The sequence below is a fragment of the Coregonus clupeaformis genome, chromosome 13, assembly GCF_020615455.1.
Source record: "Coregonus clupeaformis isolate EN_2021a chromosome 13, ASM2061545v1, whole genome shotgun sequence".
Taxonomy (NCBI): domain Eukaryota; kingdom Metazoa; phylum Chordata; class Actinopteri; order Salmoniformes; family Salmonidae; genus Coregonus; species Coregonus clupeaformis.
In genome coordinates, this window is record NC_059204.1 from 37,312,937 (window position 1) to 37,336,549 (window position 23,613).

The 23,613-nt window shown below is 42.2% G+C and overlaps 1 protein-coding gene across 4 annotated transcripts in view; it reads left to right on the forward strand.

The window, feature by feature from the left end:
- The window catches only part of LOC121579909 (unconventional myosin-XVIIIa), a 110,926-nt gene that overhangs the window by 15,857 nt on the left and 71,456 nt on the right, over positions 1 to 23,613 (forward strand). For 3 of the 4 annotated variants that reach the window (XM_045224356.1, XM_045224357.1, XM_045224358.1), the window contains exon 1: positions 23,136 to 23,300. The exons of the other annotated variant lie outside the window; for it this stretch is intronic. The gene's annotated coding sequence lies outside the window, so the exon portion shown is untranslated. Of the gene's footprint in view, positions 1 to 23,135; positions 23,301 to 23,613 lie in introns of those variants that run through there. 4 annotated transcript variants of the gene reach the window in all.

The following is a 23,613-nucleotide window of genomic DNA, read 5'->3' on the forward strand; positions in this document are numbered from 1 at the left end:
AATGTTTGTGAGGGTTTTAGGTGCCAAGCCAAACATAAAGTCACTGTGACCATTACGATATACTATATTGGTTTTTATTCATGGCCTCTTTTCTATTGTTTTATGTAAACAAATCAATTATTGATTTATGAGTGTGAACATGCCAAAGCTCACAGAACTACCAACAGTCTGTTTTATTTGTTTCCAGCCAGCTCTATCTAGGCTTTTCTTCCAAAACTCGAAATTATTATCATAATGTTTTTTTACATTTAATAGAAGTACAGACTCAGAGCTTCAAACGGGTATATCATACACTGTAGTTGGGTGAAGTTATGCTGCTTTAAAAGTTGATCAACCTGCAACCCCACTTTTGCGAAAAAGCCCCTGAGAGATTTTGTAGAGGTTTTCACACTAGCTAGAGAGCTCTTCTTTGTGAATGCCCATTCAGCATCATTCACACTCTCTTAAACCTTAGCCCCATCCTTCTCTTTATAGATTTCACATGTGAACGGGTCTCTTTCTGAATGGGTCTCCTTTGTTTAGCACCAGCTAAATTCAGGGAGCAATGTGTAGCAACACTTTAGCAGTTGTCCATAGCTGTGTATTAAAACAAAATCTGTGGTAGTAAAGATGATCAATACTGACCAGGGAAGGCCCCATTCTGTATAGACTGAAGCCTGCCCCTCCATTATCTCAGCCAATCATGGCAAGCCAGGAAGGAACCTGCATTTCTCTCTATACAGTGGGGAAAAAAAGTATTTAGTCAGCCACCAATTGTGCAAGTTCTCCCACTTAAAAATATGAGAGAGGCCTGTAATTTTCATCATAGGTACACGTCAACTATGACAGACAAATTGAGATTTTTTTTCTCCAGAAAATCACATTGTAGGATTTTTAATGAATTTATTTGCAAATTATGGTGGAAAATAAGTATTTGGTCACCTACAAACAAGCAAGATTTCTGGCTCTCACAGACCTGTAACTTCTTCTTTAAGAGGCTCCTCTGTCCTCCACTCGTTACCTGTATTAATGGCACCTGTTTGAACTTGTTATCAGTATAAAAGACACCTGTCCACAACCTCAAACAGTCACACTCCAAACTCCACTATGGCCAAGACCAAAGAGCTGTCAAAGGACACCATAAACAAAATTGTAGACCTTCACCAGGCGGGGAAGACTGAATCTGCAATAGGTAAGCAACTTGGTTTGAAGAAATCAACTGTGGGAGCAATTATTAGGAAATGGAAGACACTGATAATCTCCCTCGATCTGGGGCTCCACGCAAGATCTCACCCCGTGGGGTCAAAATGATCACAAGAACGGTGAGCAAAAATCCCAGAACCACACGGGGGGACCTAGTGAATGAACTGCAGAGAGCTGGGACCAAAGTAACAAAGCCTACCATCAGTAACACACTACGCCGCCAGGGACTCAAATCCTGCAGTGCCAGACGTGTCCCCCTGCTTAAGCCAGTACATGTCCAGGCCCGTCTGAAGTTTGCTAGAGTGCATTTGGATGATCCAGAAGAGGATTGGGAGAATGTCATATGGTCAGATGAAACCAAAATAGAACTTTTTGGTAAAAACTCAACTCGTCGTGTTTGGAGGACAAAGAATGCTGAGTTGCATCCAAAGAACACCATACCTACTGTGAAGCATGGGGGTGGAAACATCATGCTTTTGGGCTGTTCTTCTGCAAAGGGACCAGGACGACTGATCCGTGTAAAGGAAAGAATGAATGGGGCCATGTATCATGAGATTTTGAGTGAAAACCTCCTTCCATCAGCAAGGGCATTGAAGATGAAACGTGTCTGGGTCTTTCAGCATGACAATGATCCCAAACACACCGCCCGGGCAACGAAGGAGTGGCTTCGTAAGAAGCATTTCAAGGTCCTGGAGTGGCCTAGCCAGTCTCCAGATCTCAATCCCATAGAAAATCTTTGGAGGGAGTTGAAAGTCCGTGTTGCCCAGCGACAGCCCCAAAACATCACTGCTCTAGAGATCTGCATGGAGGAATGGGCAAAAATACCAGCAACAGTGTGTGAAAACCTTGTGAAGACTTACAGAAAATGTTTGACCTGTGTCATTGCCAACAAAGGGTAGATAACAAAGTATTGAGAAACGTTTGTTATTGACCAGATACTTATTTTCCACCATAATTTGCAAATGAATTCATTAAAAATCCTACAATGTGATTTTCTGGATTTTTTCCCTCATTTTGTCTGTCATAGTTGACGTGTACCTATGATGAAAATTACAGGCCTCTCTCATCTTTTTAAGTGAGAGAACTTGCACAATTGGTGGCTGACTAAATACTTTTCCCCCCCACTGTATATAGTAGCTCAGTACTTTCTCCTTGACTAAACTAGCCTTGTAATTTAACATTTTTATTCATATTTCCAGATCACATACCAGTTTGTTATTAAGGCACATGAAAGTTCACATGTTCATGAAGGGATAAAAAATAAATTAAAAAAACTACTGTGAAGTAGGAACTAGCGTCAAATGCCCACCTCCTATGTGTTTTCCTATTCTGAAATATCCTCTGATAAAGTGGGAGAAAATTCTGCGATTTTTAATCTGCCGTTTATTATATCCCACTCTCTTGTTTTGTTGGGAGGAAATGCCAAGTATTTCCTGAAGTTTGGTGTGTGCGGGTGTCAAGGAGAGGTACATTGAGTTCTTCTGATTTTCTGCCATTACTCTGAGTAATTTCTTCTTTACAGTTTTTTTTTTTAATTGCTTTTATTACACTATATATACAAAAGTATGTGGACACCCCTTCAAATGAGTGGATTTGACTATTTCAGCCACACCCGTTGCTGACAGTTGTATAAAATCGAGCACACATCCATGCAATCTCCATAGAAAAACATTAGCAGTAGAATGGCCTTACTGAAGAGCTCAGTGACTTTCAATGGGGCACCGTCATAGGATGCCACCTTTCCATCAAGTCAGTTCATCAAATTTCTGCCCTGTTTGAGCTGCCCTGGTCAGCTGTAAGTGTTGTTATTGTGAAATGGAAACGTCTAGGAGCAACAACGACTTAGCCGCGAAGTGGTAGGCCACACAAGCTCACAGAACGGGACCGCCGAGTGCTGAAGCTCGTAAAAATAATCTGTCCTCGGTTGCAACACGCACTACTGAGTTCCAATCTGCCACTGGAAGCAACGTCAGCACAATAACTGTTCGTCGGGAGCTTCATAAAATGGGTTTCCATGGCCGAGCAGCCGCACACAAGCCTAAGATCACCATGCGCAACGCAAAGCATCGCCTGGAGTGGTGTAAAGCTCACCGCCATTGGACTCTGGAGCAGTGGAAACGTATTCTCTGGAGTGATAAATCATGCTTCACCATCTGGCAGTCCGACGGACAAATCTGGGTTTGGCGCATGCCAACGCTACCTGCCCCAATGAATAGTGCCAACTGTAAAGTTTGGTGGAGGTGGAATAATGGTCTGGGGCTGTTTTTCATGGTTCGGCCTAGGCCCCTTAGTTCCAGTTAAGGGAAATCTTCACGCTACAGCATACAATGACATTCTAGACGATTCTGTGCTTCCAACTTTGTGGCAACAGTTTGGGGAAGCGAGGTCCATACAGAAATGGTTTGTCAAGATCGGTGTGGAAGAACTTGAATGGCCTGAACGGAGCCCTACCTCAGCCCCATCGAACACCTTTGGGATGAATTGCACAACATCAGTGCTTGACCTCACTAATGCTCTTGTGGCTGAATGGAAGTAAGTCCCCCCAGCAATGTTCCAACATCTAGTGGCAAGCCTTCCCAGAAGAGTGGAGGCTGTTATAGCAGCAAAGGGGGGACCAACTCCATATTAATGCCCATGATTTTGGAATGAGATGTTCGACGACCAGGTGTCCACATACTTTTGGTCATGTAGTGTATGTGGTCAATTTTCACAACACAAAACAGATCATCAAAAAGGCAGTTGTTTCAAAACTCTAAGCACATTTTCAATTGACTAAGTACAACACACAAAATGATAGTCACTTTTTTTACTGAACTTAATCAGTGTTTCATCTAGAAATACATGTTTCACATCACAATACCTGTTCATATAAAGTAATTGCCTTTCACAATGCAATGCTCACATTCATTTTAATAGGATTCTCTTTTCTTTTGTTAAAATACATTTGATTATTACTTCATCCGACTGCTCTTAATTGATGATCACTTCAACGTTTGGTAAACCTATAGATTTTACATGTACAGATGTAGGATCTTCATTTGAGCCAGTTTGCTACAGCAGGAAAATAATCCTACAGCAACAGGAAATGTGGATTATAATTAAAATACATTTTTGTAGGTGTTGATACATTTTTCGTTAGGGCAAATCACGTCTGAAATTACAAACTTTAGAAACCTTTTAAAAACTCAAATACACTACAAGTTAAAAAATTCTCAGCAACAAAAGTGATCAAATTAAGATCCTACATCTGTAAACTGGTTTGTGTACTACAGATTTTGAATACTACATAATAAAAATGTACAGTACCAGTCAAAAGTCTGGACACACCTACTCATTCAAGGGTTTTTCTTTATTTTTTACTATTTTTTACATTGTAGAATAATAGTGAAGACCTATGAAATAAACTATGAAATAACATATATGTAATCATGTAGTAACCAAAAATGTGTTAAACAAATCAAAATATATTTTATATTTGAGATTCTTCAAATAGCTAACCTTTTCCTTGATGACAGCTTTGCACACTCTTGGCATTCTATCAACCAGCTTCACCTGGAATGCTTTTCCAACAGTCTTGAAGGAGTTCCCACATATGCTGAGCACTTGTTGGCTGCTTTTCCTTCACTCTGCCGTCCGACTCATCCCAAACCATCTCAATTGGGTTGTGGTCGGGGGATTGTGGAGGCCAGGTAATCTGATGCAGCACTTCATCACTCTCCTTCTTGGTCAAATAGCCCTTACACAGCCTGGAGGTGTGTTGGGTCATTGTCCTGTTGAAAAACAAATGATAAGCCCAAACCAGATGGATGGCGTATCGCTGCAGAATGCTGTGGTAGCCATGCTGGTTAAGTGTGCCTTGAATTCTAAATAAATCACAGACAGTGTCACCAGCAAAGCACCCCCACACCATAACACCACCTCCTCCATGCTTTACGGTGGGAAATACACATGCAGAGATCATCCGTTCACCCACACCGCGTCTCACAAAGACACGGCAGTTTGAACCAAAAATCTCAAATTTCGACTCCAGACCAAAGGACAAATTTCCACCAGTCTAATGTCCATTACTCGTGTTTCTTGGCCCAAGCAGGTCTCTTCTTCTTATTGGTGTCCTTTAGTAGTGGTTTCTTTGCAGCAATTCGACCATGAAGGCCTGATTCACACAGTCGCCTCTGAACAGTTGATGTTGAGATGTGTCTGTTACTTGAACTCTGTGAAGCATTAATTTGGGCTGCAATTTCTGAGGCTAGTAACTCTAATGAACTTATCCTCTGCAGCAGAGGTAACTCTGGGTCTTCCATTCCTGTGGCGGTCCTCATGAGAGCCTGTTTCATCAAAGCGCATGATGGTTTTTGTGACTGAACTTGAAGAAACTTTCAAAGTTCTTGAAATGTTTCATATCTCTTAAAGTAATGATGGACTGTCGTTTCTCTTTTCTTATTTGAGCTGTTCTTGCCATAATATGGACTTGGTCTTTTACCAAATAGAGCTATCTTCTGTATACCCCTCCCTACCTTGTCACACCACAACTGATTGGCTCAAACGCATTAAGAAGGAAATAAATTCCACAAATGTACTTTTAAGAAGGCACACCTGTTAATTGAAATGCTTTCCAGGTGACTACCGCATGAAGCTGGTTGAGAGAATGCCAAGAGTGTGCAAAGCTGTCATCAAGGCAAAGGGTGGCTATTTGAAGAATCTCAAATAATTTATAAAATATATTTTGATTTGTTTAACACTTTTTTGGTTACTACATGATTCCATATGTGTTATTTCATAGTTTTGATGTCTTCAATATTATTATACAATCTAAAAACATTTAAATAAAGAAAAACCTTTGAATGAGTAGGTGTGTCCAAACTTTTGACTGGTAGTGTATGTCTGTAAATGTACTGTATGTCTATACTCGAATGTACTACTATGAGGACTATTATGATTTTACTTCAGAATAAGTAAAAAATAAATCTGATGTTGACAAAATCAGAGATGTACTGTATGTAACAAATCAAATCAAAGTTTATTGGTTGCGTTCACAGATAAGCAGATGTTGCAGCAGGTGCAGTGAAATGCTTGTGTTTCTAACTCCTACAGTGCAGTAATACAATATCAACACTATCAATGCCAATACATCAATAATCCAGAAAGTCCAAAACAAGAAAGAAATGCATCCCATATACAGTAAACATCAGTGGTGTAGTGGAGGGTATATTTTTTCTGTGGGCATTGCATATACTCACTCACTCCCCACAATGCGTATCGAAGTAGTGTAGTAGAATTATACGCCGTATCAAATGTTTAAAATGTTGATCAACTAAAAAAATATATACTTTTTTTCAGCACTGAGCAAATTTCAGGTCTGCTGAGCGCAAACTTGAATGTTGTGAAAATTCTGTGTATCTTCCAGCGCACGTTTACTGTGAACACTGAGGCTGTACCCGCTTTAAGTTACAGTTTTAACAGTGGCCAAGTAGGCTACTGTGGCTATTTGATCATAATGTACATTTACATTTACATTTTAGTCATTTAGCAGACGCTCTTATCCAGAGCGACTTACAGTTAGTGAGTGCATACATTATTTTCCATTTTTCATACTGGCCCCCCGTGTGAATCGAACCCACAACCCTGGCGTTGCAAACGCCATGCTCTACCAACTGAGCTATATCCCTTCCGGCCATTCCCTCCCCTACCCTGGACGACGCTGGGCCAATTGTGCGCCGCCCCATGGGTCTCCCGGTCGCGGCCGGCTACGACAGAGCCTGGATTCGAACCAGGATCTCTAGTGGCACAGCTAGACCTGGATCTCTAGTGGCCTTAGACCACTGCGCCACTCGGGGCCTACCATTGCATCCCGTAACATTTTAACATGGAAAACGCTGTTCTATCATTCAGCCTACAGTAGCAGCCAATGTGTGGTGTTCAATGTAGGCCTACATTCCATGACACTTTTGAAAAAATATAACATGCAGGGCTTGACATTAACTTGTTTATCCTTCAGACAAGGAGGTGACTGAAAATGTTGTGGTGTTTGATGCAAGAAACCACTTTACAAAATAAAATGCATTATTATTCCCATACCATTATTACAGAGAATCAGACATTATGCTATCCTTTTCCTATTGGCTAATTAGCTTATTCAAGCTTGTCTGAAAATACAACACTGCCCCTTTAAGACAAAAAAAAGCTATTTTACCTGACTGGCTTTTCAAAGATGTCTAGAAATGTATACGTTTTGTGCTCTTGTAGGAAGCAATCACTCCCCTATTGTGGACTACAAATGGTCTATAACTGGGCTAATAACTCACTAACTAGCAAAGGATATGAACAAAATGTGCACAGATGCACTCATGCTGTAAACACAGTCCAGTTCAAACTGAATGGCACATATCCATACAGTGTATATGGCAATGGTCTATTTGCATATACAGTGTATTCAGAAAGTATTCAGACCCCTTGACTTTTTCCACATTTTGTTATGTTACAGCCTTATTCTAAAATTGATTAAATAAAACAATTCCTCATCAATCTACACACAATAACCCATAATGACAAAGCAAAAACAGGTTTTTAGAAATGTGTGCAAATGTATTTAAAAAAAGCAGCCTTGAGTCTTCTTGGGTATGACGCTACAAGCTTGGCGCACCTGTATTTGGGGAGTTTCTCCCATTCTTCTGTGCAGATCCTCTCAAGCTTTGTCAGGTTGGATGGGGAGCGTCGCTGCACAGCTATTTTCAGTGCTCTCCAGAGATGTTCGATCGGGTTCAAGTCCGGGCTCTGGCTGGGCCACTCAAGGACATTCAGAGACTTGTCCCAAAGCCACTCCTGTGTTGTCTTGGCTGTGTGCTTAGGGTCGTTGTCCTGTTGGAAGGTGAACCTTGGAGGTCCTGAGCGCTCTGGAGCAGGTTTTCATCTAGGATCTCTCTGTACTTTGCGCCGTTCATCTTTCCCTCGATCCTGACTAGTCTCCCAGTCCCTGCCGCTGAAAAACATTCCCACAGCATGATGCTGCCACCACCATGCTTCACCGTAGGGATGGTGCCAGATTTCCTCCAGACGTGACGCTTGGCATTCAGGCCAAAGAGTTCAATCTTGGTTTCATCAGACCAGAGAATCTTGTTTCTCATGGTCTGAGCATCTTTAGGTGCCTTTTAGCAAACTCCAAGCGGGCTGTCATGTGCCTTTTACTAAGGAGTGGCTTCCGTCTGGCCACTCTACCGTAAAGGCCAGATTTGGTGGAGATGGTTGTCCTTCTGGAAGGTTCTCCCATCTCCACAGAGGAACTCTGGAGCTCTGTCAGAGTGACCATTGGGTTCTTGGTCACCTCCCTGACCAATAATCTTGCTCAGTTTGGCCAGGCGGCCAGCTCTAGGAAGAGTCTTGGTGGTTCCAAACTTCTTCCATTTAAGAATGATGGAGGCCACTGTGTTCTTGGGGACCTTCAATGCTGCAGAAATGTTTTGGTACCCTTCCCCAGATCTGTGCCTCGACACTATCCTGTCTCGGAGCTCTACGGACAATTCCTTCGACCTCAAGGCTTGGTTTTTGTGCATTGTCAACTGTGGGACCTTTATATAGACAGGTGTGTGCCTTTCCAAATCATGTCCAATCAATTGAATTTATGACAGGTGGACTCCAATCAAGTTGTAAAAACATCTAAAGGATGATCAATGGAAACAGGATGCACCTGAGCTCAATTTCGAGTCTCATAGCAAAGGGTGTGAATACTTATGTATTTTTTTTATTTGTATACATTTGTAAAATAATTATAAAAACCTGTATTCTCTTTGTCATTATGGGGTATTGTGTGTAGATTGATGAGGAAAGTTTTTATTTAATCAATTTTAGAATAAGGCTGTAACATAACAAAATGTGGAAAAAGTCAAGGTGTCTGAATACTTTCCGAATGCGCTATAGGCCTACTGCAGCTCTGATTGGTTATGCCGCACCGGTCTGTGTAGAGTACGGGCTGAGTAGTACATGTCAATGCAATAGAATCCTACTCCGAAGTGTTCTGCCTACAACAAAATCTCTTGCATATTTCGTTTTGTTTCGGTATTTTGCATTGAAAGTGGCTAATATTGCGCTGATTTGATCACAATTGCCACAGTAAATGGAAACGTTGATAGTATTAACAGTCTTAAACGTAAGCCTATGCAACATTAACCAATTAAAAACAGTACTGTAGCAATGAGGCCCAATACATTTTCACCGCATATTGGCTTTGGTTGAATTGCCCTGCTGATGCATTGTTGTTCGGGCCATAAAATGTTTTTATATTTCAAAATTTGAGGTAGTCTATATGTTCACACCGGTAATATATCTGTTGTTGTATTATTTGTGAAGCACAGCTGAGTGAGCATACATTTTAAATAACGTGTTTTTTATTTTTATTTTACTGTGCTGATGTTACCTGCATCTGATGGTCAGTCTCAGTGAAGGGAGAGAGCAGCAGACTGGGGGTCCACCTCTCAAAGTCCCTCCACTCTCCCTTTCCTCCACTGACACTGACCAAAAAGGGACACCGTCTTCCAGATGATGGCAAAACTCGAGTCACACCGCGTTATTTCTGCCTCATGCACAAATTCATGTGGTTACTCCTATGAGCAGAGAAAGTAAAATATTCCTCAATATAAAAAAAGTCCCAAGCCGCTAATAAAACAACAACGCAAGCCTATCGATACACTTTCCTACCCATTCATTACTGCTGCAGTGCTTGTTGTAGCGCTGAGTGGAAATAGGAATAATGTGCATTTTATGGCTTTTATAAAAGTGATGAATACAAATTGTTGACAGTGCTAAGTAAGAACTTAAACATGAACTCTCTCATAAAAACAGCAGCTCTTTGCTGTGTTCGTTGACAGTCTCTCTCTAGTCATGGTTTTAAATGTTTAGAAATCTCACAGTATCAATTTTGCTGTAGCTTTCTTTTATGCCTGCTACGTTACTGCACATATGTGTGAAAATGGCACCAAAGCAATAAAAAAGCAACAGTAATGAGCCATCCCTGACCTGCAAGAGACAGGCAGACTCAGATCTGTGAAGATATTTATATCTGTTTTAACGTCTGACAGACAATGGAGTTGTTAACTGGATTGAGTTCAGCTGGCTGCCTTTCAGGTTTCACCACTTCCAGTCAACTCTGAGAGGTGTCCTATGGGGGAGAGAGAGAGAGCTCTACTTTGATCATGTTTCATACAAACTATGTGTCTCCATTCTAAATGTCTCTTATCTCCTCCATAGAAGACTTTGGTCTGAAGCAACACGTCACAGCTCCTCCGTTAGGATCTGTAACTCTGCATCACATTGGCTCTTTGCGATTTCAACCGATAGTTTGGGATGAAGTGTAAAAGTGTTTGTGACACCTGGAGTGTGGAACTCCCTTTGTCACAGGAACAGGACTGTCAGAAACAGTTGTGTGGAATGCACCATGAAACAGGTGTGAATACTCAACATGGTGCAGTCTGCTTGTTCTGAGTGTTCAAACTGCCCATCCCACCACACACCTGAGCAACCAGTGAACTTTAGGAGCCTAATTGATGCCTGGGACTAATTGGTCTATGGATTGTGTTGGTTATACCCAGCTAAGGGACTCTACCCCCCGCTACCGTGTCCCAGATACCACTGATCATGACCATGATCGTCAGAGACAGGCCATTTGAAACGGTAAGAAATGATAGCATGAGAGAGTGACCTAGAACCAACCAGCAGCTCTATTAATAGGAGGTTATAATAAGATCTAGATCAAGTCAGTGCTGTAGAAGTAGAACTCTATTTTATTGAATATGGTGTGGCGACTTCTTCCATTTGTGCAAGGATGATCAGGCTTTAATTGCCGCTTTAAACAATGAAAAGATTATCTATTGACATGGATACAATGGATAGGATTTGTTTGAAGAGGGAATTAGATGCAATACACTAGCTAGTACCAACTGGGCACACCACGTCCTTTCAACGTGGAAATGTGAGTAACATTTGGTTGAGACATTGATCAATTTCAACCTTTATTCACCCACTCAAAAAGACAGCCAGAAGTTTGTTGATTTTCCGATGGGTTATCACTATGCTAAAAGCACAACCAAATTCCAATGGAAAAACAATGTCAGATTTTTGGTTTGGTTGTCATCTAAATGTGTTATCACTGTGCTTTCAACCATTTTTAAAAGCACAACAACGTTCAAATGGGAATCCAATGTCAGATATTTTGTATTTATACAACTATTTAATGTGTTATCACTGTGCTTCATCTAATAGCACAACCAAATGACCTGGATTCAGTTATTACATTAAAAGTACATAGTGCAAGTGTTCAATGCTGTTCGAGATTCTGCGCAGATTATTATAGCAATTGTGAATATATCCACAGACCTGCGACCTCAATGTGGCCATGGATGTGTTACTCATTTTAAGGTTGAATAAATACTGTTACATTTGTTTGTAAGATAGACTTAACTTTAGGCTATTTACTGTATTACAAAAGTAATATTGAATTGTGTTCGGTTGACAACGCAACCAAATATCAACATTTAAAGCATATATAATGCTTGGATAGTTTCACCTGAGCCACTTGCTTAATCCTACTCTTTAACTTGTATATTTTGTTTAGTTGAAGATGTGAATCCAACATATAATTTAATAGGCTATTTACTGATATTGAATTGTGTTTGGTTGTCAACGCAACCAAATATCAACATTTGAAGGAGATGTATCTTTTGTGCCACTGACTTAGTCTGGCTTTAATTCCAGTTTGTCTTCAAATTAATAATTGATATGTTGGATTCACGTCTCCATCTCTCAACCAAGAATCAACATTAAAGAATTAGCTAATTAAAATCAAACGTTATGTAAAGTGTAATTAAAGTTGATTTAAACGTAGTCCTATTATTGAACTTCAGTTTTTGGTTGAGATGGAGACGTGAATCCAACATATCAATTATGAATTTGTAGACTAACTGGAATTACAGTCAGACTAAATCAGTGGCACGGATGGAATTATCCAAGTAGAAGATACATCTCCTTCAAATGTTGATATTTGGTTGCGTTTACAACCAAACACAATTCAATATCCAGTTTGTCTACAAATTAATAATTGATATGTTGGATTCACGTCTAATCTCAACCATATAAAGTATGCTTACATTTAATTTGCTCTGTTAAACCTACCTTTGAGAATGACTTTGATAGCATCAGTGAATATATTTAGTTATTAAGGGATCTCTCAATAATCATTTTCATGGTAGGACATTGGTAGTAGTCAGTGACAAATATCAAAGCTAAGCAGGGCTGGGATTGGTTAACCCTGGTTGGGAGACCAAATGAATAGCTGTAGATTGACTCTCCAGTAGGAGGTGCTGCTGGGCCTATTGTTTTTTTCTGTTAGTGGATATGTCGTTGAAGATCTGACGTTGTTTCAAAGGTACAAATTCAACTTATTTTATACAAGGTTTGTCTATGTGGAGAATTGGTACAATGATGACAATCCTTGATGACTTTTTACAAATCCAAAGTATTTTCCACTTAGATTCCACATCACAATACGTTGACAAATGACGTTGAAACAACGTTGATTCAACCAGTTTGTGCCCAGTGGGTAGCTACCCCAATTACTTCCCCATTATACACCAGCATTGATCTTTGGACAGTAAACCTGCTTATGGCTCTCTCTCACTATCAACAGATTACATTTAATGTGAAGTCTGCTTGTGATATGGAAGTCAATATGCAGCACCACATACTGCACACTACAGTGATTGAGGCAAGTGAGCCTGTTTTGTGAAAACCAGCCAGGCAGGTTTCAGAAAGTCACCTGTTTGTGTGTGCGTGCACGCTTTACCACCCTCTGATGGTTTGCATTTAGGTTGCATACCAAACCCTTCCTCCGTAGGCTGGAAGCTGTTAGCAAATACTACACAATTCAGTAATACCAACACAGTTGTCACTGCTGGGTTTAAGATACTGAGATATTAACGCCCACTGATGTCCACAGCTTGTTGTGTAGCACAAACCGTTTCTGAATAGACTCAACAATGAATGTTTGGACCAAATTAGGTTATGTAATGGATAATCAGGGCCCGGGAACAGCTGCTGAATCAATGGAACCAAGAGTCTGTCTGTTGGACCACAGCCACTGTCTACACTACAGGACGCTAAAGATGTATTCTTCTGCACAGGCCTTTCTGTTTTCCTCTCTTCCCCAGAACTGTCAGTGTGCTTCCTGGCCTGTTTTGGAGCTGTGTGTCCCTAGCTGTGGCTGTTGATCGCTGGCCTCTTCTCTCTCCATGGTGAGCAGGAAGCCACTCTGTCCCAGGCTACCGGCCTGCCATGCTGCACTCTGGCCACTGCCAGGAGTCCTCCATTAAATTCTCTGTGTGAAGATGATGGGTCAAGATGTGCTCCCGACAGACTCTAGAAATCGATGATGTGCTAAAATTGTACATTGTTCACAAAAAATGTACTGAATGTCTGTCATGGCCTAACTCACCATGTACTTGCCGCCTAGTTATGTATTTGTATTTATGTAAGAGTAAAGGCAATTCAAATTAGCTTACAGCCTCTTCTTCAGCGGCTTGAGTTAGATGGGTCAGTTGTTCACATCACAGACTACTGTAACGTTACTCACACAGAGTCAACCGAAGCATCAAATTACAGTTGAGTGCTAGCTCTTATCCTGTGCAACCTTATAGTTTGATTTAAATTGAAGGAGATGTTGGTGGAAGAGCTGGAACAATGCTCTTGATCAAAGGTCTTATGTAAGCATCAGAGCTCATGACAGTGTTAGGGGTGGAAGGATTAAAGAAAGAAAGACGATAGACATTTGTTTCTTTATGGCAGACAGACCTAGTTTGCATTAGACAGATTTGTGTATATTCTGGGCATGGCTTTGCATGGGCTGCTGCTAGGTGTACCTGTACATTCTGCTGGTGTTTTGTCACTGACAGTATGGTTTGCGCCTTATCTACCAGGATGCTCACGTCATCATTTTCCTATTAATCATAGGAAAACATCCTCATCATTCCAGAGTCAGTCAGCTTTAGAATGAGCAGCACAACAGTGAACCGACTGGTTTCAATTGTGATGTTGAAACATTCATTGAACAGTAAAAAAGGAGCATGTAAACTTATCATTGACTGTATGAAAATAAGGAACGTATGCATGTTCATGTTAATATGAGTACTAAAGGACAGTATATAATTGAATGGGCTTAACTGGGCCAGTGTTCTACACTAACTTTTTCCACTGGTGGCACCAGCACATGATTTGGTCGCAACAATTTGTTTATACAAAAATGAATAATTGATAATGACCTGGGCCCAGTTTCCCAAAAGTATCTTAAGGCTAAGTTCATCGTAGGAGCAACGTTAAATCTCCAAGTGGTTTCCCAAAACCATCGTTATTAATGTTGCACTTAAACACTCGTAATCAAACGCCAGCCTCAGACCACTTAGAACAGCTAAGTGCGTTGTTAGATGTTTTTTTGCACTCCTGCATTACTTTATACACAGAAGATCTCCGCTGAACATAGAATCACATGGTTTATCAGTCTCTCTGTGACTGCCGATAACTTCAAAACAAAGTTGACTACAAATACAAAGTTGCCAATGTCTTTGCAATTGATACAAACAAGCGATGTATAAAAATATACTTCAAATGGAAACCAAGATGACTGCATTAAAATAGAAATACAGTAGGCTAAAGGCCTAGTTCAATCCCCTTTTGCCCTCAGAACAGCCTCAATTCATCGGGGCATGGACTACAAGGTGTCAAGCGTTCCACAGGGATGCTGGCCCATGTTGACTCCAATGCTTCCCACAGTTGTGTCAAGTTGGCTGGATGTCCTTTGGGTGGTGGACCATTCTTGATACACACGGGAAACTGTTGAGCGTGGAAAAACCCATCAGTGTTGCAGTTCTTGACACACTCAAACCGGTGCACCTGGCACCTACTACCATACCCTGTTCAAAGGCACTTAAATATTTTGTCTTGCCCATTCACCCTCTGAATGGCACATATTCTCAAGGCTTAAAAATCCTCCCCTCCGTTACACTGATTGAAGTGGATTTAACAGGTGACATCAATAAGGGATCATAGCTTTCACCTGGTCAGTCTATGTCATGGAAAGAGCAGGTATTCCTAAGGTTTTGTACACTCCGTGTATATTTCATGTTAAGTAAATGTAGTTATATTTTGCTACTTGTAGGCTACTGTCTGTAATATTTCATGATGTGTAGCTTAACGTGCGCAATGATGTGCCAAATCTGTGATTTTGTGCATTATTATTGGGTAAGCATTAGAATAAGCTGCCTCAATATTTGCAGCCGTAGGTGGTAATATCTCTCTAGGAGCTGATCCGTCGTCAGTATGTGAAATAATTATAATTTTAAGGGAAGATTTGATTTGAGTAAGCGGACCCGAGAGCAGCGCTGCCTTTCTTTCGATCCTATCAGTTCCAACGACTGTTCTCTCTGCGTGGTGTTTTGGGAAACGCATGTTACAAATTCGGCCATTGTAGGAAAGATACATCGTTAAAACACTCGTAAGCCTTACTTCCATCGCAATCGGGAAACCGGGCCCTGGCCTGTGTCCCTTAATGTACCTGCATTCCATATAGAACCAGGCTAATAATGACTAGTGGCGCAGTGGTCTAAGGCACTGCATCGCTAGCTGTGCCACTAGAGATCCTGGTTGGATTCCAGGCTCTGTCGTAGCCGGCCGCGACCGGGAGACCCATGGGGCGGCGCACAATTGGCCCAGCGTCGTCCAGGGTAGGGGAGGGAATGGCCGGCAGGGATGTAGCTCAGTTGGTAGAGCATGGCGTTTGCAACGCCAGGGTTGTGGGTTCGATTCCCACGGGGGGCCAGTATGATTTTTAAAACAAAATACAAATATAAATAATGTATGCACTCACTAACTGTAAGTCGCTCTGGATAAGAGCGTCTGCTAAATGTAAAATGTAAATGTATGACTAGCCATCTTTTAAATTAGAATGCCCTTATGTTCTCACATTGGTTTGGATATATTTACTGTAACAGTAAAGAAAGGAGACTGTTAAAATAAAGTGCAAAATGTATTTATTTCAGATTCCAAAGTGCCATGTGTTATTGTTCTGCGAAAATCCTCTAGAGGGCAGAATTAAAAAAATATATACAGTACCAGTAAAAAGTATGGACACACCTACTCATTCAAGGGTTTTCTTAATTTTTACTATTTTCTACATTGTAGAATAATAGTGAAGACATCAAAACTATGAAATAACACATATGGAGGAATCATGTAGTAACCAAAAAAGTGTTAAACAAATCAAAATAGATTTTAGATTCTTTAAAGTAGCCACCCTTTGCCTTGATGACAGCTTTGCACAGTCTTGGCATTCTCTCAACCAGCTTCATGAGGTAGTCACATGGAAAGCTAGCTCGCTCTCTCTTTCGCGCTCTCTCTCTTTCTCTCTTGCTTCTCCTTCATTTTTAAAGAAAATAATTAGTTCGAAACTGTTCAACTATTGTCTTTCTCTCTCTTTGATTAAACTACTCACCGCAGAAATGAGACAGTTCGGCCTCCAACACGGTGTCCTTACCAGGGCCCGACTGGTAAATTTGACCCCGCCCATTTATACATCAAAATCAAATATTACAGGCGGAGGCATATCATGTTGTTCACTTAGCCTACTACAGAGATGAGAAACATTTTCCCCAGCGCTTTTTATGGAAACCCAAAGGAATCATACCTAACTGCCCAGTGGCTTTCCATAGCTCCCCTACACACACCACGGTGCGCTCTGTCCATTGTGCTGACACAGCGCAGCGGAGATACAGATTTTTTTTGCGCCGACCTGTCATTCAATCATTTTAACTTTTTTGCTATTTTTATATAGAGACATAAAACTAAAACTGAGGGGGCACAAGTTTGAACTGAGGGGCTAAGCCCCCTTTAGCACCCTCGTGGAGACGGGTATGCCTGTCTATACCACTAGGACCAACATGCTCCTCAGACTGACATTCCTTTCTCACTCTGTGGCACGACAAGACACACCTGGTTATTGTGTGTGTGTGTGTGTGTGTGTGTACACGTTTAACTCTGGACAACTCACTTATTCTGACTCACCGATTCGCTGATTACTGACTCAGCCAAACAGAGACATTAAATAACTCTCTTTTGCTGTCAACACCTATTTCTGTGTGCTCAGGTCAAATTCCAGTTTGCCACACACCCCTCCCCTTATTCTGGTCTCGACATTTTAAATGATGCTGGAGACACGTTCCTCACACATAAGCAGTAACCTCATAAACATTGTCAGTATGTAGCAGTGTTCATTTTCCCTTCAACTGAAATCATTACGGTTCAGTATTTCTAACCACCCTCCTTAAACGCACACACTACCCAAACTAATGGACATGTGACCGCAAGGCAGAACGGCACATTCCAAACGAGTACTGGGTACATGGTACATATTGACGAACATTGTATTGGCGGAGCAAATAGAGGATCATAGCATAGCCACGAGGTAGATGGACACTTTGTCCAGGCCCTAAACACTATCCACTAACCTTTTGGCGATGCGGGGGCACAAACTTCCCTACATGGGCCTTTGCTGATGCAAGTAATGGAGCATTCTCCCGAACAATGCACAGTGGACAGTGGAGTTGTCTCTAGCCACCCCAGCAGTGACACAACTTCCGTGCCACACCAAGGAACATTTTGCGGTGCAGTAGTTTTCTCTCCATGCCTGGGGAAAGGGTCAGAGCACACCCTCTCCTCTCCAGGCTCCGGAGAGAGCTCGGTCATAATCAATTCAGTGTCAGTCAATGTTGGTATGAAAACCTCACACACCCCATCATAGGGCAGACACTCCTGCAGAGCAGGAGGAGCAGAAATGAGACAGTTCGGCCTCCAACAGTGTCCTCACCAGGGCCCGACTGGTAAATTTGACTCCGCCCTAATAAATCAAAATCTAATATTACAGGCGGAGGCATATCATGTTGTTCACTTAGCCTACTATAGAGATGAGAAGTGTTTTGTCCCGTTTTTTATGGAAACCCAAAGGAGTCATACCTAACTGCCCAGTGGCTTTCCATAGCCCCCCTACACACACCACGGCGCGCTCTGTCCATTGTGCTGACACATCACAGTGGAGATACAGATTTTATTAATGCCAACCTGTCACTCAATCGTTTGTTTCAAATTTGAACTGAGGGGCTAAGCCCCCTTTAGCACCCTTGTGGAGACGGGTATTTACATTTACGTCATTTAGCAGACGCTCTTATCCAGAGCGACTTACAAATAGGTGCATTCACCTTATAGCCAGTGGGATACCACTAGGACCAACATGCTCCTCAGACTGACATTCCTTTCTCACTCTGTGGCACAACAAGACACACCTGGTTATTGTGTGTGTGTGTGTACGTGCGTTTGGAACTCCGGACAACTCATTCATTCTGACTCACAGATTTGCTGTTTACTGACTCAGCCACACAGAGACATGAAATGGTCCTGTTTTACAGTCAACTCCTATTTCTGTGTGCACAGGTCAAATTCCAGTTTGCGCAAGGGTTTTCTCGTGAGATAATTGACTGAAAAGGGAACCAGTCTTAACTTCCTGTACTTCAACTTGGCTCCTGAGATGCACAGTCTAGTAGTGGAGCCCCCCATCTAACCTGCCAACAAGATGTACTGTAGACAAAAAATTTGATTTGAAAGGCTGCTGTGGCAGCTGCATGTGGCTATGAGCAGCACACAGAAACAGTCTGGTTCTTTTCAAGTGCCAGGTCCTCTGAAATTATCCCATGATGTTTTCACTACAGAGAGTCAGTTGTTCCATCAGGGGATTATTAGTTTAGCCAGTGATCCATTACACTGGTCCACCATGGACACCTGCAGCAGCTCTGACATCACCGCTTGGCTTCCCCACTCATCTCATCTCAGACCAGCTCCCAGGGTCATTCATTTTACATTTTAGTCATTTAGCAGACGCTCTTATCCAGAGCGACTTACAGTTAGAGTGCATACGTTTTCATACTGGCCCCCCGTGGGAAACGAACCCACAACCCTGGCGTTGCAAGCGCCATGCTCTACCAACTGAGCTACATAGCGTTTCAGCAAGCCATGACACCCACCATCTCAGATTGTTGTAAAATCATTTCTATAGTTAAAGACGGATATGATTAGGATTCCTGAAACATTATTTGGTTTACATTTTATTTGATCTCTGAGAAATTAAGCTAATTGATTGCAACCAAATTGGCCCTTTTAATTTATAGGATTCACATTATATTCCACAAATTATAGTACCCAACATCTGATTTGGACCAAACTTCTTCCTACCATTGAGTAAGACATGAGGAATCCAATAATATGGTCAAAAGCCACCCACGGACCCCCCACACCCCATGCCAATCCCACCCCAACAACCGGTATACAGTGTCAGTTCTCTATGTCTGACAAGAAGTATGGAGCTGCGGCTTCGAGTATTACTTATTCACCATTTGTAATGTATTCCCTGTGAATCTGGTGACGTTTTCCCCTCCCCTGTTTAGAGAAATTAGCCATTGAAGTTGCTTGCATTATTTACCATAAATTAGTGTGAAAGTACCATATTTTGCCCGCTAGGTGCCGCTGTTCCTTCTACTGCCACCACACCCTTTTGTCAATTTTGCTGGTTTATTAAATTAATCATTAAAATTAAACATTTTCTTTCCAACTTTTGGTAGAAAGCCAATAGCTTTTGCTCATGATGAAAATACATTGTGTGGGGTGTGGGAGGTCCGTGGGTGGCTTTTGGTCATTTTATTGGATTCCACATGTCTTACTCATTGTTAGGAAGAATTAAGGTCCAAATTGGATGTTAGGTACTATATTTATTGAAGATTATATGAATCATATAAATTAAAATGGCAAAAAAAAAATCTCAGAGATCAAATAATATTTCAACAAAATAATGTTTCAGTAATGCTAATTGGATCTGTTTCTACAGCAATCTGAGATGGTGAGTGTCGAAATCCTCTTGTGCTTTTTGAGGTGGAATGACTCCCAAAGGCTTTTTATCCCCAGTTAGTACAATTACCCCACCCCCACTTATAAGTAGCAGAAAACAAGTGGAGTTAATAACCCCTCTATCATTTATCCTTTATCTCAGGCATATTTCCTGCCTAGCTGCAGACAAGCTTTTGTCATTAGGAAATTAGTAAATCGTCTTAATCTCCCGCCCAAGCAACAGCCCAGTCCAATGACATCATCTCCAGTCCCAGTGAGGCAATGCTATCTCAGTAAACACTCAGCGTTAGTACACTACAGACGCTGGGATTAGAGGGGCTGGGCTACTGTGGCTAATAATAACGCTGTCAGGTTTACAGGGGGGTGAATTGTTTGTTCTCAGGGCACCATTGAGAATAAGACCATGGTATCAATTGGTCTCCCCTGAATAAATCAAAGTAAAACACATTTTAAAAAATCATGACTCCTACCACCGTAGCCAGTCAAGCTCTCACATAGGCTATCCAGTTTAAACCAGGAAGGGAATGATTTTTTTTGCAGTTTAATTTCTCTGATAGGAAATCATTCTGAATGAACATTCTGAATGTGGTTGCGTCTGCAAAGTGGGTGTGTTGAGGAAATTAATTGAAATAGCCTTCCTTGTTCTGCTGTGTTTGGACATCAGCACTTAAACAGACACACCCTCAGCTTTTCAGCTTTCTGATAGCAGCTGCCATTGCTCTTAATCATCACTGTGTGTTTTATGTCTGGAATGGTCTAAACCTATTGTTGTTGCCCTGAAACCCTTTTTATCGGTGGAGAGGGATATGTGGTGTTTTGATTGACTTTATCACCCAGTCCCACCCCTAGTGGAGTCCACATTCGGATGGATCTGTTCTGTTTCCTGACTCCCTGTGTGTGGGTCTCTCTGCCTCCCTCTCTTCTCCATGCTCACCCCTCTATTCAACCCAGTGAATGGCTCCAAGCTGCCATTTGTGCCCATGCCGTCAGTCTCTCTGTGTCTGGGGGCTGAATGGTGCCCAATGTGTGGCGGAAATAATAAGCCTGGCCTTGCCCCTCTGCCTGCCTGCCTGCCTGTGAGTTTTTTAGAGTTGGTGTGCGTGTGGACTGAGGAGTGTGTGTTTGTGATGGGTGTTGTGCAGTGCACTGAGTGGCAGGCTGAAGGGGACACAATGGGGTCATTAATGGCAGTGTGGTGGTGTGCCTCTTGTATCCTCACATGTCTGAGACCATAGCCTGATAGCCTGTTGGCAGTGTCCTTAATGTCCCCAACACTGTCCCCTCTGTCTCTGTGACACTCTCCTCACTGTCTGTGTCATCCTCTATAGACCTGCTGTCTGTCTGCTTCCATTTCCCTTCAGCTTCCACATGTTGATGTGTAATTCACCTCTTGTTAAATTACTCTATTTTCATCAGCTGAATAAAATGACAATTCGCTGTTATTGTCTTACCTTCCTCTAAAGGCTCATTTTCACCTCGCTAATTGAGCTTGATAATCACTTCCTCTTAAATCATTTGTCAGCCTTGCGTGTGATCACACCGCTTTCTAACAGAGCGGTAGCAGGTTGTTTGTAAGCTACTCTCCAACTGTATGTTGTTTGACGGTAACTCTTGGCCTGATTTCTATAAGTGTGCTGTAATCAGGTCTGTATTTAGTGTATTTACTGTGACTCTGGATAATCTAGGTCATGTTCATGACAGAATCTCATAAATCCTATGGGTCCAGCCTCAGTTTGAACTGGGTCAGAATCAGAGCTGTGTGTGGAGTTAGAGGCCGGTAATCTTTGATCAGTGTTTAACATGTATATACACACACACACACACACACACACACACACACACACACACACACACACACACACTGTGGGGAAGGAAGGATTAGCAGGCTGGGCTGTGTTAGATGGAGCAGATCAATTGGATTCCACCAGCCTGGGCTAGCCCGGCTGCACCGCCTGCAGTTCCATGTTGTCCTCCTGCAGCAACTCCCCCTGCCCACCACACCCAATCAGCAGCTGAATGCTCTTCTCTCCCTCCAGGCTAGGCCCAGACCATGTGTTATGTCACACTGGTTTTCCCACAATGGATTTTCTTCTGGAGTAATATTATTTTCTCAGCCACAGGGTAAATACGTACTGTTATCAATGTGTCTTGTTGTATTTTTTCAACTCCAATTCTGGTAAAAGGACAATTCATATGAATGTTGAATATAGGGAAGTAGAATGATTAACTGATACCTTCCTAGAATTGAAAAGCAGACCTAAATGTTTTAAGGCTTATAGCTCCCTCTTGTGGTGTAAGAAGCAAAGTGAAACTCGGTGAACAAAGAGAAAAGTAATATGTCCATCTAGTGGTGGTCTGTGCACTCTCTGAGTCTGAAGTGTACTGATCAGTATGCCTACTTTTCTGATGCCTTTTATATGCTGAATACAGAATTTAGTTTAAAAAAACCTGTGATTCTAAATCTAGATGAGCTCTTAATTTTTTCAGTCATTGGCATGGATGATTTGTGCTTGCACATGTGTTTATGGCCTTATCACATGAAGGGCCTGTGTTGGTTTGATACATTCTCAGTCTTTAACCTACTTCTGTGTGTGGCTCTAAAGGACAGAGGAATAGACTTGCCCATGCCCCTCCAGGTTTACTCTGGCATACCTCCACAGGCCTAGCTAAGACTGGACCAGGAGAGGTAGGGAGGGCCAGTGATTTGGGCCTGAGAGGGACAGTGAAGACCTAAACTCTGTCTCTCTCTGTCATTCTGCTGGGTGGGGCACACACTACAGGAGATGAGAGGGGGTGCCAGGGATAATTGTCATGGTAGTGTCATGGTGCTTGTTGTGTGCTGCTATTTATAGCCCCCTCTGTATCCCAGCAGCTGTCCCCCTTCCATCTGTCCCCCTCCCCGCCCTCCCAGCATTCCACCCCGGGTCCTATCGCGTTACGTTCCACCTCTGATCCTCAGACAGACAGAGCCCTAACCCAGCCCTGCCTGCAGTGCTAGCTGGGACGTTTTCAGCTCCTGTGGTTCTACTCAACCTTCTACTCTACCAGGACTAGCAACCGCGTTCTTCTCAAACCCACGTCCAATCCTTCCCTGATCCGGTTAGGGAGACAACACTGATCGGGCCTCCAGACGACACAAGGTAACAGAAGAGTGGCCGAGACTCTGTAAGGGCCTGGTAGGGTGGTCCGTTCGGAGTGTGTCTGTCTGCTGTACCATGACCAATAGTGCTCTAGTTGCATCTCAGAATGGCCTCCTCTGCTGCTGGTAACTATTAATAGGAGTGGAAGCTGTCTGATGAAAGCTAGGGCAGGATGGTGAAACACGTTACTGCGCCACTCATTTCAGCCCTGCTGCTTATAGAGAATGCCCAGCATGCCCACTTTCTGTACTGCACACTCTGTGGCTGTCATGTACCACCGTTTTGAGCTTGTTTTGGGCTGAGATGACAGTTG